The following is a 26,949-nucleotide window of genomic DNA, read 5'->3' on the forward strand; positions in this document are numbered from 1 at the left end:
CTGATGAATCCAAATTTAGAAAGTTTAGAGTAAAAAGAGTTATTTTAAGTTTATCTTTGGGGGATATATACCCCTTTCCAATTCCCTCTTTTTGCTTTAATAGGTACGTTTTAATAGTTTGATGAGCTCTTTCAACTATGCCTTGTCCCTGTGGATTGTATGGGATTCCTGTTATATGAGTAATACCAAATGATGAGCAAAATTGTTTAAAAGATTTAGATGTGTAACCAGGTCCATTATCAGTTTTTAACTGTTTAGGAACACCCACAGTGGCAAAATTTTGTAAGCAATGAGCTATAACATCTTTAGTTTTTTCTCCGGCATGAAGGGAGCCCATCAAAAATCCGGAAGAAGTATCAACTGTAACATGTAAATATTTTAATTTTCCAAATTCTGGCAAGTGTGTGACATCCATCTGCCAAATATGGTTAGGTATCAGTCCTCTAGGATTGACTCCAAGATTAACTTGTGGTAAAAAGGTCACACAATTTTGACATTGTTTTATTATATGCCTGGCTTGTTCCTTAGTTATTTTAAAACGCTTTTGTAAAGTATTAGCATTAACATGAAACCTTTTATGAAAATTTGTAGCTTCTTCTACAGTAGAAAAAATATGTATATCATGTGTAGCTTTATCTGCTAAATCATTGCCCAAACTAAGGGCTCCAGGCAATCCTGTATGTGCCCTGATATGTCCTATAAAGAATGGATCTTTTCTATCCCAGATTAGACTTTGTATAGTGGAAAACAAAGAGAAAACAGTAGAGGAAGGGGAAATCCTACCAGCATCTTCAAGGGATATTATAGCATTAACTACATACTGACTATCAGAAAATAAATTAAATACAGAATCTTTGAACATCACAAAAGCTTGTAGAACTGCATTAAGCTCTACCTTTTGAGCTGATTGTTTGGGAACTAAAAATGTAAAAGTTTGATCAGGGGTAACTACTGGAGCTGTACCATTATTAGACCCATCAGTGAATATATTTGGAGCATTCACGATAGGTGTTTTTCTTGTCATTTTAGGAAAAACTACAGGATGCTTAGACCAAAAAGACAACAAAGGATTAGATGGTAAATGATTATCAAATGAAACATTCAATTTACACATGATTATTGCCCAAGTATTTAATTCATTAGCTAACTCATCAATTTGCTCCATAGTGTATGGAGTAATAATTTTATTGGGAGAAATTCCAAACACTGCCTTTGCTGCTCTTATACCTTTGAGTATTAATTGTCCTACAGCCTCAGGATACCTAGTAAGAATAGTGTTAGGAGAATAAGATAAATGTATCCACAATAATGGACCTTCTTGCCAAAATACTCCTGTAGGAATATTTCTTGTTGGTAGTACAATAAATAATAAAGGCAAACTTATATCAATTCTATCTAAATGCATATTTTCCATATATGTCTCAATAATTTTTAATGCCTTTCTAGCTTTAGGAGTTAACATTCGGGGTGAATTTGGATCTGATGGACCTTTTAGAATATCAAATAAAGGTCCCAACTCTCCTGTTGGTATGCCTAGATAAGGCCTTATCCAATTTATATCTCCCAACAACTTTGAAAGTCATTAAGTGATTTGAGTTGATCTACTCGTATTTGAATTTTAGGTGGACGGACTATGGTTGAGGATAATAGAACTCCTAAATAATTAATTGGAAAATTTAATTGTAATTTGTCTATTCCTATCTCTAGATTATAATTTTTTAACAAGTTTGTAAGTGTGGCATAACATTCTAGCAATGTGTTTTTATCTTTATGTGCCAATAATACATCATCCATATAGTGAAATATTTTTAGTTCAGGATTTTGATTTCTAAGTGGCTGGATTGCTTTATTAACATATATTTGACACATAGTTGGACTGTTAGCCATTCCTTGAGGGAGTACTTTCCATTCATATCTTTCATCAGGACCTTCATGATTTAATGCAGGGATAGTAAATGCAAAACGTGGACTATCCTCGGGATGAATTGGAATCGAAAAAAAGCAATCTTTAATGTCTATAGATAAAACATGCCACGTTTTTGGTAAAGCAGACAATTGAGGAATCCCTGATTGAGCAGGTCCCATAATAACCATCTCATTATTAATTGCTCTTAAATCTTGTAATAATCTCCATTTACCCGATTTCTTTTTGATGACAAAAATGGGAGTATTATGGGGAGATACGGAAGGTTGTAAATGTCCTTCCGCTAATTGTTGTTTGACCAGATCATGGGCTACTTTTATCTTTTCTTTAGTCAGGGGCCACTGAGGAACCCACACTGGTCTTTCTGATTTCCAAGTAATTTTGATTGTCTCAGTGGCCCTTTCTGAAAATCCAACCCATGTCTGTCTGTTCCTTGATCTATTTGAATTGGCGCTGCTATACCTTGTTCTTGTTTTCCTAATCTTTTTTCTTTCCTGATACCTTGTCTAGCCCTAGTAGTGGGCGCATTAGGATTGATGTTATTTGTTAACATCAAACCTAGTTGATCTAGGACATCTCGTCCCCATAAATTAATAGGAAGGTGATCCAAAACATATGGCTGTATAGTTCCTTCACATCCTTCAGGATCCTTCCAATCTAATACCATAGCACTTCTATGGGGATTAGTCGCCACTCCTAGGCCTCAAAGCGTTTGAGTGGCTTGTTGTAATGGCCAATGTTTTGGCCATTCTTGAAGAGATATGATGCTAAGGTCAGCACCTGTGTCCAGCAGTCCATTAAATTCGTGACCCTGAATATTTAGTTTTAGCATTGGGCGAGAATCTAAATTTAAAGACAACATAGCCCAATCTACACCTGTGGAGCCTAATCCCTTGGAAACTCTTTCTACATTACGACTGGGGAACTTATTATGTAGGCTGGGTATTATTAACAACTGTGCTATTCTATCTCCAGGTGAAATTACTGATATACCTCCTGGAGAACTAGCTATAATTTTTATTTCACCTACATAATCGGGATCAATTACCCCAGGACTTATCATAAGTCCTTTTAATGTAGATGAACTACGTCCCAATAATAAGCCTACTGTTCCTTGGGGAAGAGGTCCTTTTACTCCTGTAGGAATGATTTGAACTCCCATCTCTGGAGTTAATACTGCTCTGGCAGAGGCACAGATGTCCAACCCTGCGCTCCCTCGGGTTTGTCTGATGAGGGATTTAATGGACAATGTGTCCTGGGCACCACCCTGATGGTGTTGCTGGGATCCTCCACTGCCCCGTATATTTGTGGTTGTGGGCCCCGGAGCATTGGGCCTCCCAGTCCGTTTTTTGGCAATGAAGCCTGATGCCTTTCTCCACGATATCGTGGGTAAATACCTGATCTTTGTCCGTTTTTTGATAAGGGAGTACCTTCTATGGTGGTTTGAGAACGGCATTCATTAGCCCAATGTCTCCCTCTACGGCATCGTGGGCAAATACCCGGTATTCTATTCCTTTGATTTCTAGTTTTGTTAAACCCTCCTCTTATGGGGCAACTCCTTTTAAAATGTCCTGTTTGTTCACAATTATAGCATGTTTCTAGCCTGGCATCTAAAGCCTGTTGTACTGCAGCTGCCAAGACTTGCCCTTGTTCATTAACATCTCTACATAATTTAATATATGTGTTTAAATCTTCATGTCTCCATGGTCTAATAACCTCTCTGCAGCAACGATTTGCTTGGTCATAAGCCAGTTGTTTTATTAACGGCATTGCTTGTTCTGTGTCACCAAAAATTTTGGCAGCCGTTTGAATAAGCCTATCTACAAAGTCAGCGTAAGGTTCATTAGGTCTCTGTATTACCTTAGATAGCTGACCTTGTAAATCTCCATGTCCTTGTAAAGTCTTCCATGCCCTAACTGCGTCTGCAGCAATCTGTACATATACAGCAGGATCATATTCCATTTGTTGCCTCTGACCCTCATAAGGTCCTCTTCCTAACAACATATCAAGATTTCTTTGAGGGTAACCGGCTGCTGCATTTCGCCTAGCTGTCTCCATGCAAAATTCCTCATTGGCAACCTTCCATAACGAATATTGTCCTCCATTTAGCACAGATTTACACATGCTAGCCCAATCTGCTGGCGTCATGTCCAAGTTAGTAATGGACTCCATCATGCTTACCGTGAAGGGGGCTTGAGGACCATAGGTTGTTACAGCCTCCTTTAACTGCTTCACTGTTTTAAATTCTAAATCACGGTGAATTCGCTGCCCTCCTACCTGTTCAAATACAGGGCATGCTAATCTTTGAGGTCCTGTCTCAGGATCCCATCTATCAACTACGGGATTTGAGGGCCACTCAGCTGTCTCCATCGGTGGGGCTGTTGGTTGAATTACGCCCTCTGGTAATAAAACAGAGTTAGTAACAGCCTCTTGTTGTGGCCTTTTTCCTAATAACCCCTTTTCCTTTAAATTTTCTTCCTTTCTCTGACTAGCTCGAGAGACCTTCTCTTTTGCTTGATCTAAAATGTCTTCCTCCATGGTCTGAATCTCTAACAATTTACTTAACACTTTTTCGGCTTCTTTTTTAATAATTTCTAATCTTCTATAAAGATAACGCAACCCAATAAGATAACACAAAACAAAACCACAACTGAATGAAACAAAAACTGAATAAAAATTTACTGTATCAATTTTCTCTTTCTCGGGGCTAACAAACTTCAAACCTTGAGCCAACCATTTTTCCCAGTTTGCCTGAGAAATTTCTAGGGATAGGCAGCTTGAAACAAAAATGAAATAAATCAAAACAAGAACACATTGTTTTTTGAAATGGTCACCCATTCTCTCGCCTTCCCTCAGGGGCGAGCGATTTTACTCACCTCCAAATTTCAGACATCCCGCATACGGGCCACCAAAATGCCAAGGTCTCAGCTTGGCACCAGAATCATGAGCCACCACACACCTTATAGGTTCAAACAGCAATTCTTTATTCCCGCTCTCACACCGCCTCCACACAGGTCCAGGGGCAATCACGTTCTGCCGTCTGCCTGCACCATTCACCTACTCCACGAGGCTATCTCCAAATCCCATTTTAATCTCACGAGAACTCAACGGGAACAAGCAACAGGAACACCCTAATCCCAGCAATAATCTTCAACCTCTAACTTCCCTAAAACCCATTATCTTAAACTGGCAACGCCTTAAACTCAAGGAGCCGGTTACTTCCTCAAACCTGATCAGCTCTAAACCTGGATCCGCCTTGGTCCTTGAGCAAGGTCACCTTATTAAAGCATGCATGCAATGTCCCATTGAATGTCCTCTAAGCAGCATGGGGTACGCTTGGCAAGGAAATTTCGATGCGTCATTCCTACTTGGTAATGGCCCTCAGCATGTGGTGCTGAAGATCAAATCCATGCCTCACGCATGCCAGGCGAGCGCGCTACCGCTTGAACCACATCCCCAACCCAAAGTTAAATTTTTCTTATTTAACTTGTCTGATTTCTAACTCCTGACTAAAGTCTAAGTAACATACTCAAAATTTGAGTAGTTGTTTCCCATGAGACACTTTTTCCCTTTCAACATTTCTGGGATGCCATCTGAAATTGTTTCCTTACTATAGGAAGAGCACTTTTTGATATTTATTGAAGTGTGTGTCTGCTGACAATAAATAATCTCAATCTTTGTCTATTTTACATTTAAAAATGACTGTTTTATGTTATTTACTAAAGAATAACTTGATCTGTGTAGACTCTGATGTTGGCAGTTACTTGTTTTCAGCAATTTAGCAATGCAATTTGTTGTTCTTGGTTTATCACTTCCTTTGATGAGTCAGCTGTCAGTCTCATTGATGTTTCTTTGAAGGTAATGTGTCTCTCCTCTGTTTGCTGCTAAGGTTTTCAATTTTTGTTGTGTATGTTTTTAAGTAGATTTTACTATTCTGTGCCCAGAACTGTTCTTCACACTTTCTCTTAGAGTTCAAAGGAATCTTTGAATTACACTGACTTGATATAACTATATCAGTTCTAAGAAACTGATCTCAATCACTTATTTTGGTAATATTAGTCTTGCCCCACTTCCTTTTTGTCCTCCTTCTCTGACTTCAATTACATGTATATTAAATCTCCTTTCACTCTTTTGTGTATCTTCATGCATTTTTCCCTCCATGTATGTAGATTCACAAATGTTTTATTGACCTGCCTTCCAAGTTAGTATTAGCCACTTCTGCAGAATAAATTTGCTGTTAGAATAAAAATTTGGCAAGTTTTTATTCCCATTATTATATTTCTCACATATCCTATTTCTATGAACTTTTCAATATAGGCCAGTTCTCTTTCTCCATGTTTTCCTTTCTCTCATGTTTTTCTCTATGAATATAGTAATAACTTATTATAATGTCTGTCCCATAACTCCAGTTTCTGGACCGTATGAAAGTCTACTTCTGTTAAACTATCTTGACCATTTGGTTCTATTCCCTGAAATGTCTACTAATCCCAGATTGAACATCAAAAATTCTATAAAATGTGTAGTACCTTATTTTTACTTTTATTTTTAAATTTTTCTGTAACCTTCAAAATAAAGCCTAAATTCAATATCTAAAGTTACTCTATGTTCATATATATAATATATAGTATATATTATATATATAGTTTACTCTGTGTTCATATATAAAAATCACATATATACATATATGGTATATATATATATATATATATATATGGATATATATAGCATATATATAGATATATATTATATATATTATAGTGAATAATCCTAGAATTACTGTGTATAATTGAAGTTAATATTATAAATCACTACATATTGTTAAAACTGAATTTTTCACTTTATTTTGATATTTTCTAAATCTATCTATATAAAAGTAATGGATAGGGGCTGGAGCTGTGGCTCAGTGGTAGTGCACTTGCCTGGCATGTGTGAGGTACTGGGTTCTTTTCTCAGCACCATATATAAAAATAAATAAATAAATAAAAGTTCTATCAACAACTAAGAAAAATTTTTTAAAAATTAAAAGTAATGGATGTATTTTTTGAAAGGCTATATGAAAGAAATCTCAAGTAAATATCATCTTCATTAAGAGAGTAAGTTGCATTTGGAAGAGATTTGCTTTAATCCTGGGGATTTCATTATATATATATATATACAGGTAATTATTTTTAAAGTCTTACAATTGGCATTAAAATGAATAAAAAGCAACCAAGTATTTGAAATTTTTATATACTTTGTTAAGCCAGTAATTGGTCACAGATATTTAATGTCTGAGTAGGTATCATCATCATCAACAGTATGATGCCAAAGAATTACATAGTGAAAAACTATTTGTGGAGAAAAAAAAATCTTTGAACAATTGTGAACATGACAGTGGGCAAAGACAGAAAGAGAGAGAGAAAAGAAAAGGATACATAGCAAAAAAGTAATATTTCCAATGAATCCTGTGTTCCACCATTGTGGAGGAGTTATATTTATGTCATATCTAAATATAACAGAACAAGTCAGTATGCTGAAGAAAAGGAATTAAAATAGAACTAAGTGCCTGGGCCTGCATGTTAGCAGGCAACAGAGGCAGACTCCAGACTTCAAATTGGAGCTTGGAAGAAAGCATTTTCTTCCCAAGTTCTAGACAACATTTATCCCTTCCCTGGGTATTTCACGAGCAATACTATCTGCCTAGATTTATTCACCTTAGGACAGCTGCTGCACACTTTTGACACCTACTGTCTCCTATAGTCACACAAGTTAACAGTCATATATATTTTTCAGATAACCTACAGAGGTAAAACTGCCCCAAAAGTTTTAGTTTTCAAATATTGAATATTGATCTGTATATCATTGGTCATAATGGACTAGGATATCTTGGGGTCTCCATGATATAAAGGCAATATTGTTAATCTATGAGATAACTTATATAAATAAAATCAAAGTTCTACCTCTTTTTGTGACTCACAAAATGGCTAAGCACATTTTCCAAAAAATCCGAGGTTATTTCTTTGATGGCCTGAATTAACATGACTGCGTGTCAAGATGTTGACTGCTATCTCAAGGACCAATGAAATATCGAACTTTGATGAGAGTGGATGATTACACAGCAGACAACACAACTTGTTAAACAAATCTTTGATATTGCTTATCAAAATTCAGTACACCATGACTGGAGTTTCTGAATTTAAAAAAGATATTTCAGTTACAAAAATAGTCACATTACAACTGGAGAATTGCTTGAATTTTTAAAACTTCCTCTTTGAGTAGGAATTATTTTGCAGTTTTAAGAAACACAAGAAAAAGGACAAACCCAAAACATGATATTTTAAATACTTGTATTCAGATCTTCAAAAATCATTTTTTCCTTACCAATTCTGAAAGCAACTACAATTTTTTCTGTGTTTGGTTAATAATCACACTTTCTTTTGGTCCAAAAACTGTGTATTTTGTATTACAAAAGCTTCTCATTGTTTCCAGAAAAAGCATATTGATGTCATTCCCAGGGAACAATCCTCCTTGGGGTTTCTCTGGAAAAGCTTGTCATGCTTATTTCTTTCCATCCCTACTTATCTGTGCAAGGAACTTTGCTAGGCACAAGGGATACAATGATTAGTAATAAAGATTTCCTGCCAATAAGAGATGAACCACAAACTTGCAAAAACACACACTGTGTTGATTTGAACGTGGATTTCAGTCTGGTTTTCTAACTCATCTTTCAGCTTCCTAATAAGAAATTTTCTAGGTATTTTATCAGATTATAGTTCAAAATATAGCTATGAACCAAAGTTGATACAAATGCAAACTATTTTCTTTATTTTTATTGCTGTTTTTCATCCAAGTAAAATAGTAAAAATATTCTCTCCATAAAAATGAAAATTTGCCCCAGAGTAAAATGCAGAGCATTTTGAAAATCTTTTTCTTTTCAAAGCATTGGTTATGTGAGATTTTCCATAAAGAAAGAGTTCTAATCAAAATAATTTTGTGAAATAATGTTTGTTATATCCCTGGGTGGAGAATCCCAGTATATACAGCGTATTAAAATATTTGAGTAGTCAATTAAAAATTCTAGTAAGTTGGTTTGGCTTACTCAGCTTTTCTCAAACTTGTTTAACCATAGAATCTCCCTGTGAATTGCACAAAAAACAATGCATGATGGAAGACAGTGGAATAGGTAGAAGTCATACAGCAAGCAAAGCAAGACCAGGATTTGTATTTTTAAACCTGGGTGCTTCCTATGAAGAACACTTGCCTGGCCAAATAGTAAGAAAATAAAATAAGTGTCCTCACACAGAGATAGAGCCCATACCATGAATCTTGGGGGTCAAGTAGGATATTGACCAAAATACAAAAAAAAAAAAAACTATATTGGAGAAAGTTTCCAGATTAAATTTTTCTTAAGGAAACCTGATAGTGGTTAATAGCAAAAGTTCAAGATCCAGACTACTTGTGTACAAATCAATTTTAAATATATTAGTAGTGCAACCTCAAAAATTTGCTTAACACTTATATGCCTCAGTTTTTCCATATGTAAAATAGAAATAGTAATAAAGGCTACCACAATCACTTATTATGATTATTGAATTAGTATTGTTGAATCACTTAGAACACTGTGTAGCACATTCAAAACAGTACTTAAGTTTATAAATAAATTTTCTTTGCAATTCTTTGTCTTCATTAGTCTTTAATTTCTTCTTCTAATTTGGAAATTCCATTTTTCTTACAAATTTAATATCACTGGGCTGACACCCATTAAATACCATGTCTGGAAGTTTTTAGAAAACATGTTTATGGAGTGGACAGTAAAAGAAGGAGAGGAACTATTTCTTATGCTGGCCAAATCTTCAGTCCATGTTCCTATCCAATATCTTGGAGATTGTTCACTGGAGAAAACCAACTAACCTCATGTAATGAGAACAACAAATTATTTTCTCTATTAGTCCCTGTTGTTGCCAAATGCTTGCCTGTGGACCTTGATTATGCAATGTTAATAATAACAGTATATTTATTGAGTGATTATCATATGCCCTGTGCTCTTTTTAGAAATCTGTTTGTAATTTGTTCAGTAAATCTCTACAAACGTATGTACTATAACTTAGATGCTGTTATTATCCCCATTTTATAGATGAGAAAATAATAGGAAATATCTTATTATTACTAAGCAAATTCAGAGTTTCATAGTCTTTAAAAATATTACAAATATTTTGATTCTCTCAACATAGAAAATAGCTATTAAGCAAGATTCCTTCTAAAGATTGGATTTGGGGTCAGAGTAACCATAGCCTGCAGGTAGTGAATATCACAATTTGTCAGTTACCAAGAGCAGTAGTCTTTGATACCCACCAAAAACTCTGAGGTTGCTTTGCTATTATTTCTATCTGTTACAGAGAAGCAAATTGAAGTTCAGTGAGGCTAGCTGTCTGTGTTCACAATGAAAATGATTAATTTATCTCTTAAAACTGGGCTAAAAAATATGAACATGAAACACTCATACTTCTATCACCGAGGCTACAGAAAGCATTGTAAATGCAGTTAGATTAATAAGAGATCATCAAATGTAAAAAGGTGCTTCATTGCTGAGCTAGAAAAGCAGAACATAATTCAGATCAAGCTTTAGTAGGAATTTTCTTCTTACTGTTCATTTTCACTGAGTAAAGACTAATTATGGATTGCTTTATCTTTATCAAGAGCAAATCATAGGAAAGTTACTTTTGTATGTATTAAGTAGGACAAATAGAAAATGAACATTTATATAATTTTTCCCATGCAGGTACATGTACAACTCTGAACTGAACATGGATGTTTAATACTATTGCATTTGCAGGAATGGTCAGAAAAAAATTCACAATGATTCTTTATTGCATTTGTTTTAGTCTAACTTCCCTGCCAAAATGACCAGGAGTGTTCTCCAAATGGCATAAATATGTGTCTTGTAATTATATGCATATTTTGAAGTCACTTCTGTTCAACAAAGAACACATTGTTTTTTATCTGCAAAAAGCTTGCTGTAGGCCTGTCTACCCCCAGGAGCAAAATAAATAATTTTTTGACTTTAATAATGGTCATTTTGAAAACTTTCATGCCTTAGGTTACAGGAACATCTTCACACTACATAAGGTATTATTTATTTCATCACAAAGATTGGAAAAACATAAACGAATCATCAGGAAAAATTCATTTGTTTTTATTCAAGGTTTATAGTATTAAGTGTTAAAAAAACGAAAAGATTTTGAGTTCACATCTCACTTATTGTAGAATTTATTCATTGTAGACTTGCCTAAAATATGATAAAATATTGTGTGACAAATATACTTTGTCTACAAGGTAGGGAGACTAAAAAGAAACATGATTCAGTTCCATCTTATAACCTAGATATACCTGGATTAAAATTCATTGCACATTCAGAGAACTTCAAATAGTTCATTGTGATAAAAACATGGAGTTAGAATCCTGGACTCTTGTAATAGGATGACTTGAATCCCATTCACCTATGCCAATAACTGATTGTGTGACTGTGAGCTAGTGACTTTATTTTTCTTAATCTCAATTTTTCCTGTAAAATTTTAGTAGTTATAATGATTAATTATGAAATATATAGTATAATTATATAATGCATATCTATAAATATTTATTAGTCCTTAATATGAAAGAATGTTATAAAGCTTAGATGAGATGTTAAATACAGTCTACATGATATACAATGTAAATATAACTATGATTATTACTTTGGCTAGATTAAAAATCTAAATTTAAATTAAAGAATTCAGAGCCACAGTTTGACAAGCAGTTCCAGTTAATATATGTAAAGCAGAGATTTCCTATTGAGTCTTCCTCAGAGAGTAAATGAACTATTCTAGGTATTGTACACTACTAAATTTTGGGTTATATTTCCTAAAGCCAAAGTAAATAGTGTAGAATCTAAGAAAAACAAGCATAAATATATTCTTTAGAAGGCCTTAGCACTAAAATATTGCAAGAGAAAAATCAGTAAATGGCTGGAGGAGGAGAGACCAGTCAAGAATATTTGGAAGTGTTTTATTTAATTATTAAAATTGGGCAAAGGTGAGCCATATGAATGGAACATGATCATGCATGTCAGAAAGCAGTATCATTGGTGCAAATTACATATCTAGGTGGACATAGGGCATATCAGATAGGGAAAATAAAGGGTATGATTATTTTTTCATTGTTTTTTAATTGGGGAATTATAATTATATATTATAGTGAGACTTGTTGTTACAAATCTTATAATTTGGTGATTCATTCCAGTACCTTGTCTTTCTCTCTTCCCTTCCTTCCCCCTGGTCCTCTTTCTCTACTGCTCATATCCCTTCTGTTCTCATGAGATCCCCCAACGTTTTTCCACATTTTCTTTCTAGCTCCTACACATGAGATAAAACATACATTCTTTGATTTTCTGAGTCTCACTTATTTCGCTGAGCATAAGGATCCCAAAATCCATCCATTTTCCTGAAAAGGACATAATTTTATTCTTCTTTATGGCTGAATAAAACTTCATTGTGTATATTTACTGTACTTTTCTTTATTCATTCATCTGTTGACAGATACCTAAGCTGGTTCTATAATTTGGTTATTATGCACTGTGATGCTATGAGCATTGGAAAGCAGGTGTAACTGTAGTATGCTGATTTCAGCGCTTTTGGATAGATACCAAGAGGTAGGAGAGCTGAGTCATGTGGTGGTTCCATTCCTAATCCTTTGATAAGTCTACAGATTGCTTTTCAAAGTGGTTATGCTAATTTGTAGTCCCACCAACAATGTCTAAATGTTCCTTTCTCCCAACGTCCTCATATGTATTTATTATTATTGTACTCTTTGTTTTATTTGTTTTTATTTTTATGTGATGCCAGGGATTGAACTCAGTGCCTCACGCATGCTAGGCAACTGCTCTACCACTGAGCCATAACCCTGGTCCTGAATTATTATTTGTACTTTTTAAAAAGTTTTTAAAATAAATGACAGTGGAATACATTACAATTCTTATTACATGTATACAGCACAATTTTTCATATCTCTGGTTGTATATAAAATATGTTGACACCAATTCGTGTCTTCATACATGTACTTTGGATAATGTCATCCATTACATTCCACCATCCTTGCTAACCTCCTGGGGTATTTGTACTTTTAATGCTTTCCATTTCTAAATATGAAGCAAGAAAATCTCAGGATAGTTCTGATTTGCATTTCACTGATTGCTAAGAATACTGAGAATTTTTTCATATATTTCTTAGCCATTTGAATTTCTTCTTTTCAGAACTGTTTAGTTTATTTGTTTATTTATTGAATGTGGTATTTGGTGTTTTTTTTTATTTTGATGATAAGTGCTTTGAGGACTTTATATATTAATCCTCTGTCAGAAGAATAGCTGTAGGCACTCTTTTCATTGTTTCCTTTGCTGTTCAGAAGCTTTTTAATTTGATGCCATCTGACTTACAGATTTTTGATTTTATTTGTTGAGATTTGGGAGTTTTATTAAGAAAGTCTATCTGCAACTATATATTGGAGTTGCATCTATATTTTCTCTAGAATTTGCAAAGTTTCTATTCTAATTCCTAGCTCTTTGACCCACTTGAGTTGATTTGTGTGTAGGGATATAGATAGTAATCTAGAGAACATTAGAAGATGGACAGACCTCCCTTGTTTTTGGATAAGCACAATTACCAAAAACTACCTACAGAATTAATGCAATCCTCATCAAAATACCAATGACATTCTCCACAAAAAATGGTGCTGAAAAAACTTGGTATTCCTATGTAGAAGAATGAAATGAGCACCATTTATTTAAAAATTGTTTTTTTTTCACTTCACTAGTGCCATGTGACTAAGAATGTCAATCAGTTGTTGGAAGATATTCTATTGGTCAGTTAATCTAGCCTTGTGCCAATACAGTACTATGGGAGCTTTTATATTAAGCCTTGATTATGGTCAGTTTAAGGTCTCAAGTTTTGATAGCTAAAATTGTCTTAGCTATTGCTTGCTCTTTGTATTCTCATATATACTTTATAATCACTTGTCTCTTCATAAAGACATAAAATTCTACTGTAATTTTTATTGAGATTGCTGTAAAACTATAGAATAATTTGGAGAAAAATGATATTTTTATAATACTGAAACTTCCAGTTCATGACCATGGGGGACTGTCTGAGTTTCATACATATTTCACCTCTACTATCTTTGGGTTCTTAGCAGGACCTGAAAATCAAGTTGATATAAGGGAGATCAATAAAAGAAAAAAAAATAATCCAAAATATGTTTGACCTTACACTGCAGAGTTCAAAAGGAAATAAAAACCCAAAAATGTAGTTAGAGTGGAAGATTTATATACTGAATCAGAGAGGTTAATAAATTGTAAAAATGTGACAAGCCAAAGGAATTTGAGCTAAGGGAGTTAATTGGGTAAAGAAACTGCTAGGAAGACACACACACACACACATTTTATACATGTAGCTATATATACTATATGTGTAGTTGGTGTATATATATATATATATATATATATATACACACACACATATATATATATATACACATATACATTATATATAGTTTTCTATATATAACATCATGTCATCTACAAATGTAGACAGCTTAACTTCTTCTTTCCCAATTTGGATGCCCTTTCCCTTGCCTAGCTATTCTGGCTAGAATTCTCAGTACCAATGTTAAATAGAAATAGATATCCTTATCTTCTTCCAGAACTTAGAAGAAAAGCTTTCAGTTTTTCTCTGTCAGTATAATATTAGCTGCGGGATTGGCATATATGGCCTTTATTGTGTTGAGGAACATTCCTTTCATAGTTGGTTTCTGAGAGATTTTTATCATGAAGGGATCTTGTCTTTCATCAAATGCTTTTATATTTAAGAATGATATTTTTCAATTAATTAGTGATTGGATTATGGTATAAAGCATGATTTAAGTGTTACTTTTTTTCTACATAGATGTCCAGTTAGTCCAGCACTATTTGTCAAAAATACTTTATCTATTGAATTTGACACATTTGCTGAAAGTTAAGATTTATTCTTAAGGAATTCACTCTGTTTCATTGAACTATAGATCAAACCTACACCAGAAATATATTATCTTGATTTTAATAGTTTTTTAGTAAGTCTTGAAGTCAGGTAATGTAACTGCTCTAAGTTTGTATTTTTTCAATCCAGCTTTGGATTTTCTAAGTCATTTGCATGTCTATAATGTTTTAAATTTATAAACAATGACTGGTTTATTTAGATTTTCTTAAAATATTTTCAAAAGCTTTTTCAGTGTAAACGTCTTGCATATCTTTTGTTAAATTTACAATTTTGTTGTTTTGCTGTGATTAAAATAATTGGTTTTTAAATTTCATTTTCTGATTTTAGCTATTAACATACACAAATAAAACTGATTTTCTCTACAAACTTTATTTCTTGTAACATTAAAGTCAGTATTTATTTCTGCATTTATTTTGCAGAATTCATAGAATTATCTACTTTAGTAATTATGTTATCTGCAAAAATACAGCTTTACTTATTTTCTAATCTATGCTTGTTATTTAACTATCAAGTATAATTTTGAATGCAAGTCTTGGCAATGAGAATCTTCACTTTGCCCCCAATTTTAGAAAATATTTAATCTGTATCATCATCAAATGTTATGCTTTTCATGTTGTTTTTTCCACAGAACTCTTTATTGAATTAAAGAATTTTCTTTCTAGTTTGCCAAGAGATTGGAGGTTCATTGGATTTGATTGATTTTTAACATCAATTAGTATTGAATTTGATTCAATGTTCTTCCCACACATTGGACTTATATTTTTCCCCTTTTATTGAAGTGTTAAATTGGTAAGTACAAGGGTTGATTTCAAATATTAAATGAATCTTGTTTCCTGGGATAGACATTAGTCATGACATAGCATCCGTTTGACATATTGTTATATTTGATTTGAAATAACCTGGTTATGTTTTTAACTACAGTAATGAGGGTTTGGAAGCTGACATTTTCTCTTTTCTTTTCTTTTCTTTTTTTTTGGTACATTTTTGATGAGAATATTAGGGTTGTGCTGGTTTCATAGCATGAGTTAATAATTTCCCTATCTTCTTTTCTGAATAAGTTTAACTGGTGATATTTCTTTCTTGAATATATGAAAGGGCTTATTTCTTCCTTGAATATTTTAAAGAACTTTCCAGTGAGAACAGGTGGATCTGAAATGCCTATACAATTTTTCAGAAAAAGGTTAAGTATCTTTAATAGATATAGGGCTAACCAGATTTTTGTTGTGTCAATTTGGGTTAGTTTTATTTTTCAAATCCTCATATGTTTAAACATTTTTTTCAAATACTTTACCAAAGTTAATAAATTTGTTGACATACTTGGTCATAAAATTCCTTTATTATGCTTTTACCAGGCATGAAATCTTTAAAATAATCTCTTTCATTCTCGATGCTGATAATCTGTATCATCTCTTTTATCTCTGAAAAACGTTGCTAATTCTAGTTCTGTTAATTTTCTCTCTTTTTTTAATTGATTGGTGTCCTTATTTTTATTATTTCCTTTCTGCTTACTCACTTTGATTTAATTTTTCCCTGCTGTCTTAAGGTGAACATTTAGATTATTAATTTTAAAGGTATTTCTTTTCTAACATTTCTATTCAAATAATTCTTTTGACATTTTGAAAATGTTATCTCTCATCTTCCTCATAACATAGTATCTAATGAGATGTCTGGAGTATTTCCTTCTCATTATCGAACGTGGGTTTTTAGTTACTATAAAATCCTTGAAAGCTCTTTCCAACATCTGTGGCTTTGGGGATAACCTCCATTTGTCTTTTCTCTTGAGAATGATTTTCAGTTCTCCTGGTTTTCAGTTTTTACCTTTTTAATGTTTTGGAAGTTACTTACTTACTGCCTATTCTTCCTCTTGATCCTGATTCTTAGTATGTAAAAATTATATTTTTACAGGTACATGATAATATGTCTACCTCTAGAGATGCTTTATCCTATACTCTTGTGGGCAGTGGAAAGCAGATCACTCCAATCCAATCCTGGACTTGGTGGACTTAAATGTAGGTAGCAGTCTGGTTCAATCACATTTTGCCTATTTCTTTATCATATAGCTCTCCAGGGTTTGCAACCAACTAACTGGATTGTATTTTAGAGACCTCCTTCTTGATAGCTTCTAAATCCCATTTCTTTCTTTAGTACAAGAAGAATGCCAAAAATTCTTCTCTGCTTTATAGTCACTTTCTACTTAGCTTGCCCCTGGCAGCAGAAATGGCATGTGTTTGGGTGGTTAAACATGTGTCTCTTGTCAAGGTGACTTATTTGCACCTTTCTTCTCACTGAGATCTTAATCATTCAAACCCAGGCTGTTTTAGCAACTGCAAACTCAAATTTTATTTTCCCAGACTGAAGAGATTGCCATAATATTCTTAGCTTTTCTGCCAGCATCTTCTCTGGTCAGTTTCTTGGCCTCTCAGCCTCTTGACCCTACTCTGAAAATGGGCATAGATGCTGTAAGAGGCAAAACAGCATGTGGAAAGTTGGGCACAGCTTGATGAGTTTCCCTTCTCTCTTGATCAGACCCCTCTAACCCTGGTTTAAAAATTCTCTAGTATTTTCATCAAGATTTTGTGAAGATTTTTTTTCTGAATTTTAAAATTAATTTTATACAAAATCATTAGTCTGCTACATAAAATTCTACCATAACCAGAAGTATGTGTATATATATATATATACATATATATATATATATATCCCTAGATATTTGCTAAATCGTTGTTTTAACAAATTTAATGATTACATTATATTTCATTGAACTAGAGTGCTATAACTACCTTAAAATCCTTGGATCCTTTTGTTTTGTTTTGTTTAAGTGCATTTACAATGGTCTTATTTTTAAATTTTTTTTATTGCTGCAGGTGTCTTAATTTATGTAACTTGTTTCCTGCATAATTTTTTTTCCAGATGAATTTCTGGGAACAAGAGATCTTTTAATGTTTTGAAGGATATGAACAATGTATTGCTCACTAAAGGCATTTCTTGATAACCTTTCAAAAGAATTGTACCAATCTATGATACCACCTACAATGTATAATTGCTGCATTTTATTACAAGCTCTCTAGCTCTGAAGAATTTTAAAATATTTAATTTTGGATGATTTAATCATTATAAATAATTTATCTTATTTCAATCTGAATTCTTTTTGCTCACTAACAAAGTTAAAAATGGTATTATATTGGGGGAGCAAAGAATAATTTCAAAGACTTCATATCAATAGAAATATTGGAGAAATTTATATATTATAGCAATATATGCATCCATTTCCTCTGTTGTTCATGGTATATTTTTCTCATATTTTCAGAATTCTGCATAATACCCAAGATGTATAATATACTTAGTAAATGTTTATTAAATTGACTACTATTTCTGCTTTCATTTGCCAATGACTATAGACAAAACCTTTCAATATCATTTCAGAAGCTTTAATTGCTCATAGTATAAAATGTGGCTTATCTGTTTGAATTGCTTACAACATGTCCAATATCTTTTTCTCCTGAATACCTTTTTCTGATGTATTCTGCCATAATGAGAAACAATGGATTTATCAGTTGTGCATTTGTTATATAGATTTTTACTGGTAGGTTTGTTTGTTTTGTTTTGTTTTGTGTTTTTTTTTTTTTTTTGGTAGTAAACTGGCAAGGAGGAAACAGCTGTATCCCTGGACTTGAGCAGGCACGTAATGACACAGTTATGAAAAATGAGAACATTACTCAAGGCTGCCAGATAAAGCATGTCAGACAGCGATTTTGATTGGAAAACAGTCAGTTTTGCTCAACCATCACTCTATAAACTCCTATCTTTCTGTAAGCAAAGATAATGTAGATAACTTGTCATCAGTAGTGTGGATCGGAGCTGTTTTTCCAGAGGTGGTAATCAATTTGCAATGATGTAGATAGTATACAATTTCTGGACTACTTGAAACCATAGCAAAGCAGTTTATTATTACTAATAATATTTTCAAGAAAAGAAATTTTTCACAATAAAATATACAATATCCTTTCAAATTCTTTATAAATTTAAAATTACTTAGAAACATTAAATGTATTATATGCCTCTTGATTTTTTCTTATAAAACCATTATATTTGCTATATTAAATTTATAAGTATGGTTTACTCAAACAATAATTACAAATGTACTATTTTAATTTGCCTATTTTTTTTAGTATAAATTCAGAAGCTACTTAACATTAAGGATTCTAATATCTTTTGAGGAATTAGCAGGCTTAAATTTCCAAAAAGAAAAAACTATGTTTGCTAAATAAAAATTAAAATAAATATGTACTTTAGATCTATTCTCTCCTATAAAAAATAAACAGAAAAGCATTCATTTGTTGGTTGACCTCAAGAAATACAAAAAAATAAAATCTTCCTTTAACTCTTAGAATAAAATTTTATTTGTTTGATTTTATTTCAGGTTGGAAAAAAAGTAAATATGTTTCATTTTCATTTCTCCAATGAATAAATCCCCTTTCCATCATCTCTCATAAAGAGTGATATACCTGTTGGAATTTCATGAGTGATGAAAGACATTCATTTCAGGAAATATTCAGGGAAGCTAATGTTGCTTAACAACTCCTCCTTTTGTCAAGGTAAAGACAATAAAAAGAGCAACAAAGAAGACCTAAGTTTTAGAAATATTTCCCAATAGGTTATTTTACTAGCCCCTCTGAACATCCCCCCCCACCCGGAAAATTAGGAAAGATATAATCTCAAGGACAAGTTTTCACTGAATATATTTAACTTTGTAGAAAAGTCATTTTTATTTTTATGTTTTATATTTTTCACTTTTATGTCTTTATTGAATAATATTTCTAGAACTAAGTGTGAATTACAGGGTACATTCACTTTGCCTCAATGAAACAAAAATCATTCAAACATTTTTCTTAAGAAAGCTTCATCACAGACTGGAGCCAATGATCAAAGAAATATACATCTAATGGAAACAGCTCCAAACACACAAAAAAAATCATAAAATTGATAAGTTCTAAATCTTAGAAATATTTTTATTATTTTAAAATAAAATACCTGTAACTTTCTCCCACATATATCCTAGATCTATCTTTTGAAACCATTTAGAATAAGTACATTCTCCTTTTCTGTAGTGCATCTCCGTGGTACAACAGTAGTGGAATAAAAAGGTTGGAAGTACATTAGTAGTTTCTAAATGACTTCATGTCACATTTTAATATTTTCAGGTACATTTGAAACCCAAAACTTTGAGCATATTAATATCAACTTTTCTGCAATTTCATGTGCTAGTTTATTTCTTGATTTCACCTGAACACAAGCAGATAGGCGAGCTTCTGATCCTGGCGGACTTTTCTAAAATAAAGAGGAGATCATCATTCAGGGATTTACACCCAAAGAACAGGAGGCTCTTGGAAGAACTGCATTTCTAGATCAAAAAGATCCCATTTTCTAACTTTAGAAATGCTATTCCACCAGGAGTCTGCAGGTAAAGCATGGTTTTCTCTCCCAAGAGTACCATAGTAGCTTACTCTTTATTTAATGAAAACTGTCCCTAGAGACACACATGAATCTTACTTGCTTTCAAGCCCTTGGCCCACAAATGACAGAGGCAGGAGATGAGAAGCAAACCTCGGATCAGCGGATTTCCTTTATTCTGCAGCAAAGTTAATCTATCAGGCATGGGAGAGCTCATCTTCTGGGTATAGGAATGGCCCCTGGGTTACAGAAGGAGTTCAGGTTTTATATTTTACAATGAGGGCAAATTAATCATTGGAGACTGTGGATGTGCAGTTTGGAACAGTCAGGGACCTTGCTGTACAGGTTAAAATTTGAACTCAGGAAGGCAGCTGTAGAAAGTTTGAAAGTCCCTGTCACTGGGAAAAGCTCACAACTTGATGCTCACTGCTTAGCTTCCTTCCTCTGGGACCCATTGTTACCTAGAGCTTCACTATTTGCTTTTCTCCTTCCAGGACTCATCTGCAATGAGAATGGTAAAATTCCAGAGCCCAACATTTCAGTATTTGCCTCCTTCCTTCAGGACCCATTGTGGTTGGGAAGGAGTAAATGTTTGCTTTTGGTGGAAATGCTAGGGATGAACCCAGGAAGGAATGAAAGTTTGCTTTTTTCCCTTAGGGACTATTGTTAATATTTGGCTAATTTTCCCTCCTTTCTCCTGAGCCATACTGTCCCTCCATTTTTCTTGGGGAGAAGTCTTGTAGGAATATTATTTTCCATAATGCTTCAAAGAGTAATAAAATTTATCCTTGGTAACAGTGATGATCTACTCCTGTGTAATTTAACGTTCTCCCTCTGCAACATTCTTAGGAATCACTCTAGGGGAGTAAAAGCCAAGTAACAGTACTACAGTGCCTAGCCAAAACTAATTCTAGTATCATTCCCATCTTATTTTCTGTGCTTCTTCAAAACTTCTTGGCAAATATATTCATTACCTGTCTACTGGCGCCATCTCATTATCAGGGTAAGATGGAAGATCATCTGTACAAATGGGAGAGCCTTTCTGACCTGATCCTTGCCACCTTCTCTGCATTGTCTTTTGTCATAACTTCCTGTTCTAGTGTGTTTTTCATCCCTATAACCAAAATACCTGACAAGAACAACTTAGAGGAGGAGAAATTTATTTTGGGTTCAGTCCATGTCAGACAACGGTATAGCTCCAGGCCTGAGGTGAGGCAAAGCATCATGGTGAAAGGGCAAGCAGAGGAAAACAGCACAGGACACAGTAACCAGGGAGCAGAGAAAGACAGCTCTGCTCACCAAAGGCAAAATATAAACCACAAAGACACACACACACACCCCAGTGACTGATTTCCTCCAATTATATCTTACCTGCTTCAGATACTGTCTAGCTAATTCACATCAGAGGATTAATATAATGAGTAGGTTACACCTCTCACAATCTAATCATTTTCTCTTGAAAGTTCTTGCACTGCTCACATATGAGTTTTTGGTGGACACCACTGCCACAACTGAAAACCCCAACAACATTGAACTATCAGGCCCCCAAAGCCCTACACTCACTCTTGATTGAATGGCTTTTTTCGAGCTGGTCTGTCGATGCCCCATCCCACCAACCACCTAGATTATGTGCTCTCGTATTCATAACCTCATCAAACAAGCCTCTGTTAAGGCCTGTGCACCTCTAGTTCCATTCTAGCTCAAACTACACTTGTGTTGGAGCCTTTATTTTATCCTTCTTGAAAGGAGGATCTTATTGTATACAGGTGTATATGCCTGGCACTCTGCACAGTGCTTGACACATGACATAGCAATCTCTTGTATAATTTATTTTTCCTGTCCTACAACTTGACAATTGATAAGTGTTCTCTAATATGATCTATTTTACAATCAGCTATGCATACTCATAGAAAAACTGGCTAGTAGGTTGGATGAAAATCAAAAGAAACAAATCTACCTATCCCCAGTACATCAAAAAAACAATACGTAGAGTCTCATTGTCAAAGTTGTTCAACCATATAGTGAAGACACCATGAACCTTTTGATATTCCTTGTCTCACTAGAAGTAATAGGTATTTCCCTTTTGGGTAGTACAGTGATATTTGGTGTTTTTGTAAAGATACATCGAATTCTACTGCTAGTGACAACCATAGCACCTATGTGACCACTGTATGTAGAATAGCTGACAACTGTGAAGTCAGGATAACAATGAATTTGTCATGCTCTTTTATAGTGACAAATAGGAAACACTGCTTTATATTTTCAGCTTCCTAGTGAGTACATTTTTGTATCTTCTTTCAAATATTTCCTAGTCATCATGCCTGATGGATTGACAAGCTCAAAATCATTTTCTCACAGGGAAAATTTAGCAAGCATTGCAACCTGGTTTAAGGTAGAATAAAGTTCAAAAAAAAATAAAAGAGCATGGATAAAAGAAAATGCTGAGTGTATCAGGGCAGACCCCACTTAGATAAAAGGAAAAATATTCTCTGCAAAAGATTGTTTCATCACAAGATCACAAACACATCTGTGTGTGTATGCAATAAAATGGTAAATGCTGCCAATAGAGAATTATAAAAATACAGCAGAATATATTTCTTAGGAACATCCTATTAATAATAACTTATTAAACAGATATTTAATTGCAATAATCCAAACAACTTTTCATTTAACTCTGTCTGTTGCTACTGATAGGACTGATTGATTTAGCATGTGTATATGGTGATTATGTTTAGTCACATGCTATATTGCCATTTGCTATGGGCACAGGTGGGCTATTATATGAGATGATTATTTACCCAACATCAACTCTTTGAGTTATTGATCATTTTCATTACATTTATAACAACCATCTGGGTAGTTTTATTTGTGTTTTACAATGGAGGGAACTGTATCTCAATTAAATAGCCAAGTCAAGGTCCACATCCAGATCAAAGTGACTTCGTAGTCCCTACTCTTGCCATGGTGTCACACTGTGAACCAGACTCCTCATTTCTATTTCTATCTTCAAATAATCCACATCAAAATAGGGCATGGAATAGTTCATGAGGACCTTCTCAAATAAGTGGTGTTGTATTTTATCCCATCAAGTTGGTCTCGCTTTGGTATAATTTGCACAGATTTCTTAAATACTATGTATCTAATCTTTACTTCAGATACATATGTGTGTGCGTGTGTGTGTGTGTGTGTGTGTGTGTGTGTGTGTGTGTGTATTTCAGAAATCCTAAAATATAGGTACCAGACATCTAGAGGTTTACAAGCTTCATATATAATCTTGATGTACACTTTATATTGTGTTCATATTTCTTCCAACTTCTTAAATTCATAATTATTTACTGAAAACCTACTGAAGCATTTTACCAAAAACTAATCTTATTTCAAGGATCTTGTAAGTAACAGAAAACCTATTTTATGATTTTCCTAATTGACATTTTTTCCAGATCTGAAAAGTGGTTTTTATTGACCAGAGACTGTCTGAAAGGTGCCTTAAATATCAAAAAACTCATCAGTCCATACAAATGTCTGTTAAATATAGGCAAAGCAGTCTGAGCTGCTTTGACTTAAGCTCATTAGGAAGCAATCTTTAATTGGTGTCTGTTCTTTATACAACCCCATTGCCATATGCTGAGGCCTTTTCCTACATCAACAAACATAATTTTGGAACTTGAACAAGATTCAGTGATGTTTAAAATATTGTCTTAATGGTCTCATAGTTCTGAAATGACCTTATTTTTAAAAAATTAGAATTTTTTTTTAGTTTTGAGAAAAATATTTCCCTACTTATGAAAAAAAAAAATCACAGAATAGTGGCTTCAGGTCTGGCATTTAAGAAGTTTAGAAGTCATCACTCTATCCTAACAGCAAGTAAAAAGTTGAACAAATAAAAAAAATCAATAATCCCCCTTATATCTTTCAGGAAAGTAAGGTCACAGGGCAAATTGTTGCTCCCAAATTGCAGAGATGGGAGGATATGGAGAATCACAATTTACTGGAGCAGAAACTCACAAACAGAAACTTTTGCAGGCAATATTGATGTTGTAGGAAAACTTGAATTTTAATGGAGGGATGGTTAAAGACTCAGAGTGGAGAAGTCTGAGAGTTCTAAATTCCAGAGACACCCAGTCATAAAGGAGCCTCCACACTTTTATGAGTTTTAATAGGATAGCTATCAGATCTTTACAGTGACCACCAGGGAAAGAAGAATACCCTTGTGCTTCTGGTAGGTGGAGGAGAAAAGTAATCATTTGAAATATGCCAGAGCAATCTGTTCTTTTTAACAAACTGAAGTTTCAGAAGAAGCTATTTTACTAAAGCCTAACCTGTTGGGGTTTGAACTGAGCCTAACCTACATGGTAAAAAGGAAGCCAGCCATGATGGTGCATGCCTATAATCCCAGCAGCTGTGGAGGCTGAGGCAAGAGGATGGCAAGGATTGCTCATCAACCTAGCAAAGCCCTAAACAATTTAGCAAGACCCTGTCTCAAAATAAAGAAGGGCTAGAGATGTGGTTCAATGATTAAGCACCCTGAGTTCAATTCCTGGTACCAAAGACAAAGGAACAGAAAATACTCACTACCACTTACCAGACTTCCAGGTAAGGAGAAGCAATATCTAATTGCAGGCCTCCAGCCATACTATGCTAATGAAGAGGGGTAAAGAACTCAGAAGCACTTATAAAGTTTATAGTTCAGGGGCACCAACTCAAGAAAAGACTGAACTATACAATGCATCTCCTTTCCCTATCTCTAAAGGCCTATTTACCATACTTTATTTCACCCTGTACATCATCTCCATCTTGGAACATAAAATTACAAGGCATACTAAAAAGTGACAAGATGGAATAAGCATTAGAACTAGAGTTAGATATATATAGTAGGAATGTTAGAATTCTCAGTCCAGGGATTTAAAAAAAGCATAATATACTAAGTAAGTTAATAGAGAAGAAGATAAAATGCAAGAGCTTTTGGACAATATAAGGAGAGAGTTGAAAATTATAGGGAAGAATTTTAAAAAGAGGTAGACAGCAAAAGAAAATTACAACAGAACTGAAGAAACCATTTGATACGCTCATTAGCAAACTAGCTACAGCTGAGAAAAGAATCTCTGAGCTTAAGGATATGACAACAGAAACTTGTGAAACTGGAAGAAAAAAGCCTAGAAGAAGAAGAATACAGTATTTAAGAACTGTGAGACAACAAACAAAGGTGTGACTTATGCAATATGAAAATGCCAACAAGTACCATTTGAAGTATTAAGAAAAACCTGAAGTTTTCTAAAAAATTAATATCAGACACCAAACCACAGATCCAGGAAGCTCAGAGAAAATCAAGCAGAATCAATGCAAAAACAAAGGAACAATAACCACACCAAAAGTCCTACATATGATTTTTAAACTTCAGAGAAACAAAGATAAAATAAATAAAGAAGTCAGATTGGGGTAAATCCCTAACCTTAGAGTGGAAGGATAAGAATTACATGTGACCTTTCCCAAGAAACTATGCAAGGATGAAAAGAATGGCATGAAATATATAAAGCATTTAAGAGAATAAAATAGCAACTTAGACTTGCATACTATGAAAAATTATTCTACTGAAGTGAATGAGAAATAAAGGTGTTCTCAGATAAAAATAAATAAATAAATTTTTTTTTATGCCAGAAACCTGAAGACCTGCTTTCCAAAAATGTAAAATGTTCTTCAAAGAGAAAGGAAATTATATAGGCTAGAAATTTTGACCTACATTAAAATGAAAGGACATCAGAGAAATAATATATGAAAGTAAAATAAAATATATTTTCTGTTCTTGTTGATATAACAGATAACAGTGTTTGAAATAATAATGCCAGCAACATATTTGATAACATATAATATATGCTTATGTATATATGTTTATGTTTATATGTGTATGTGTGTGTATGCTTATGCATATAAAACCCAAAGACAGAAACAATGTCTTTTTGGTTCCTGACAAAAACAGGAACAAAGAGTAAGCACAAGTAGAAAACAATAACAAATATGGCTTGTATCAATCCAAATATGTCAAGATCAATAATCACGTTGAAGAACAAAGGTCTAAATATACCAATAAAAGACAGAAATTTGCAAACTAGATTTAGACAAGAACTAACTACATGTTGCCTATAAAAGTGGCAGTCTATACATTAAAACACATATGATTTAAAGATAAATGGGTGGAGAAATATATACCATGTTAACAATAATCAAAAGAAAGCAAGAATAGAAATCCTGATCAAAATCCCAGCAAGTCATTTTGTGGATATTTAGAAACTGATTCTAAAGTTTTATATAGATAGGCAAAATACCCAAAATAACCAAGTAGATATTGAAAGAGAACAAGTCAGAGAACTTGTTGAAGTTAGCACCACACAATTTTAAGACTTATTCTAAAGCTCTTACAGTCCTCAAGACTGTGTGTTATTGGTATAGAGACAATAAATGGAAGAGAATGTGGAACCAAGGAATAGACCCACTTAAATATGGTGAAGTGATTTTTGACAAAGGCAATTCAATGGAACA

This window comes from Ictidomys tridecemlineatus, chromosome 11, assembly GCF_052094955.1.
Source record: "Ictidomys tridecemlineatus isolate mIctTri1 chromosome 11, mIctTri1.hap1, whole genome shotgun sequence".
NCBI lineage: Eukaryota > Metazoa > Chordata > Mammalia > Rodentia > Sciuridae > Ictidomys > Ictidomys tridecemlineatus.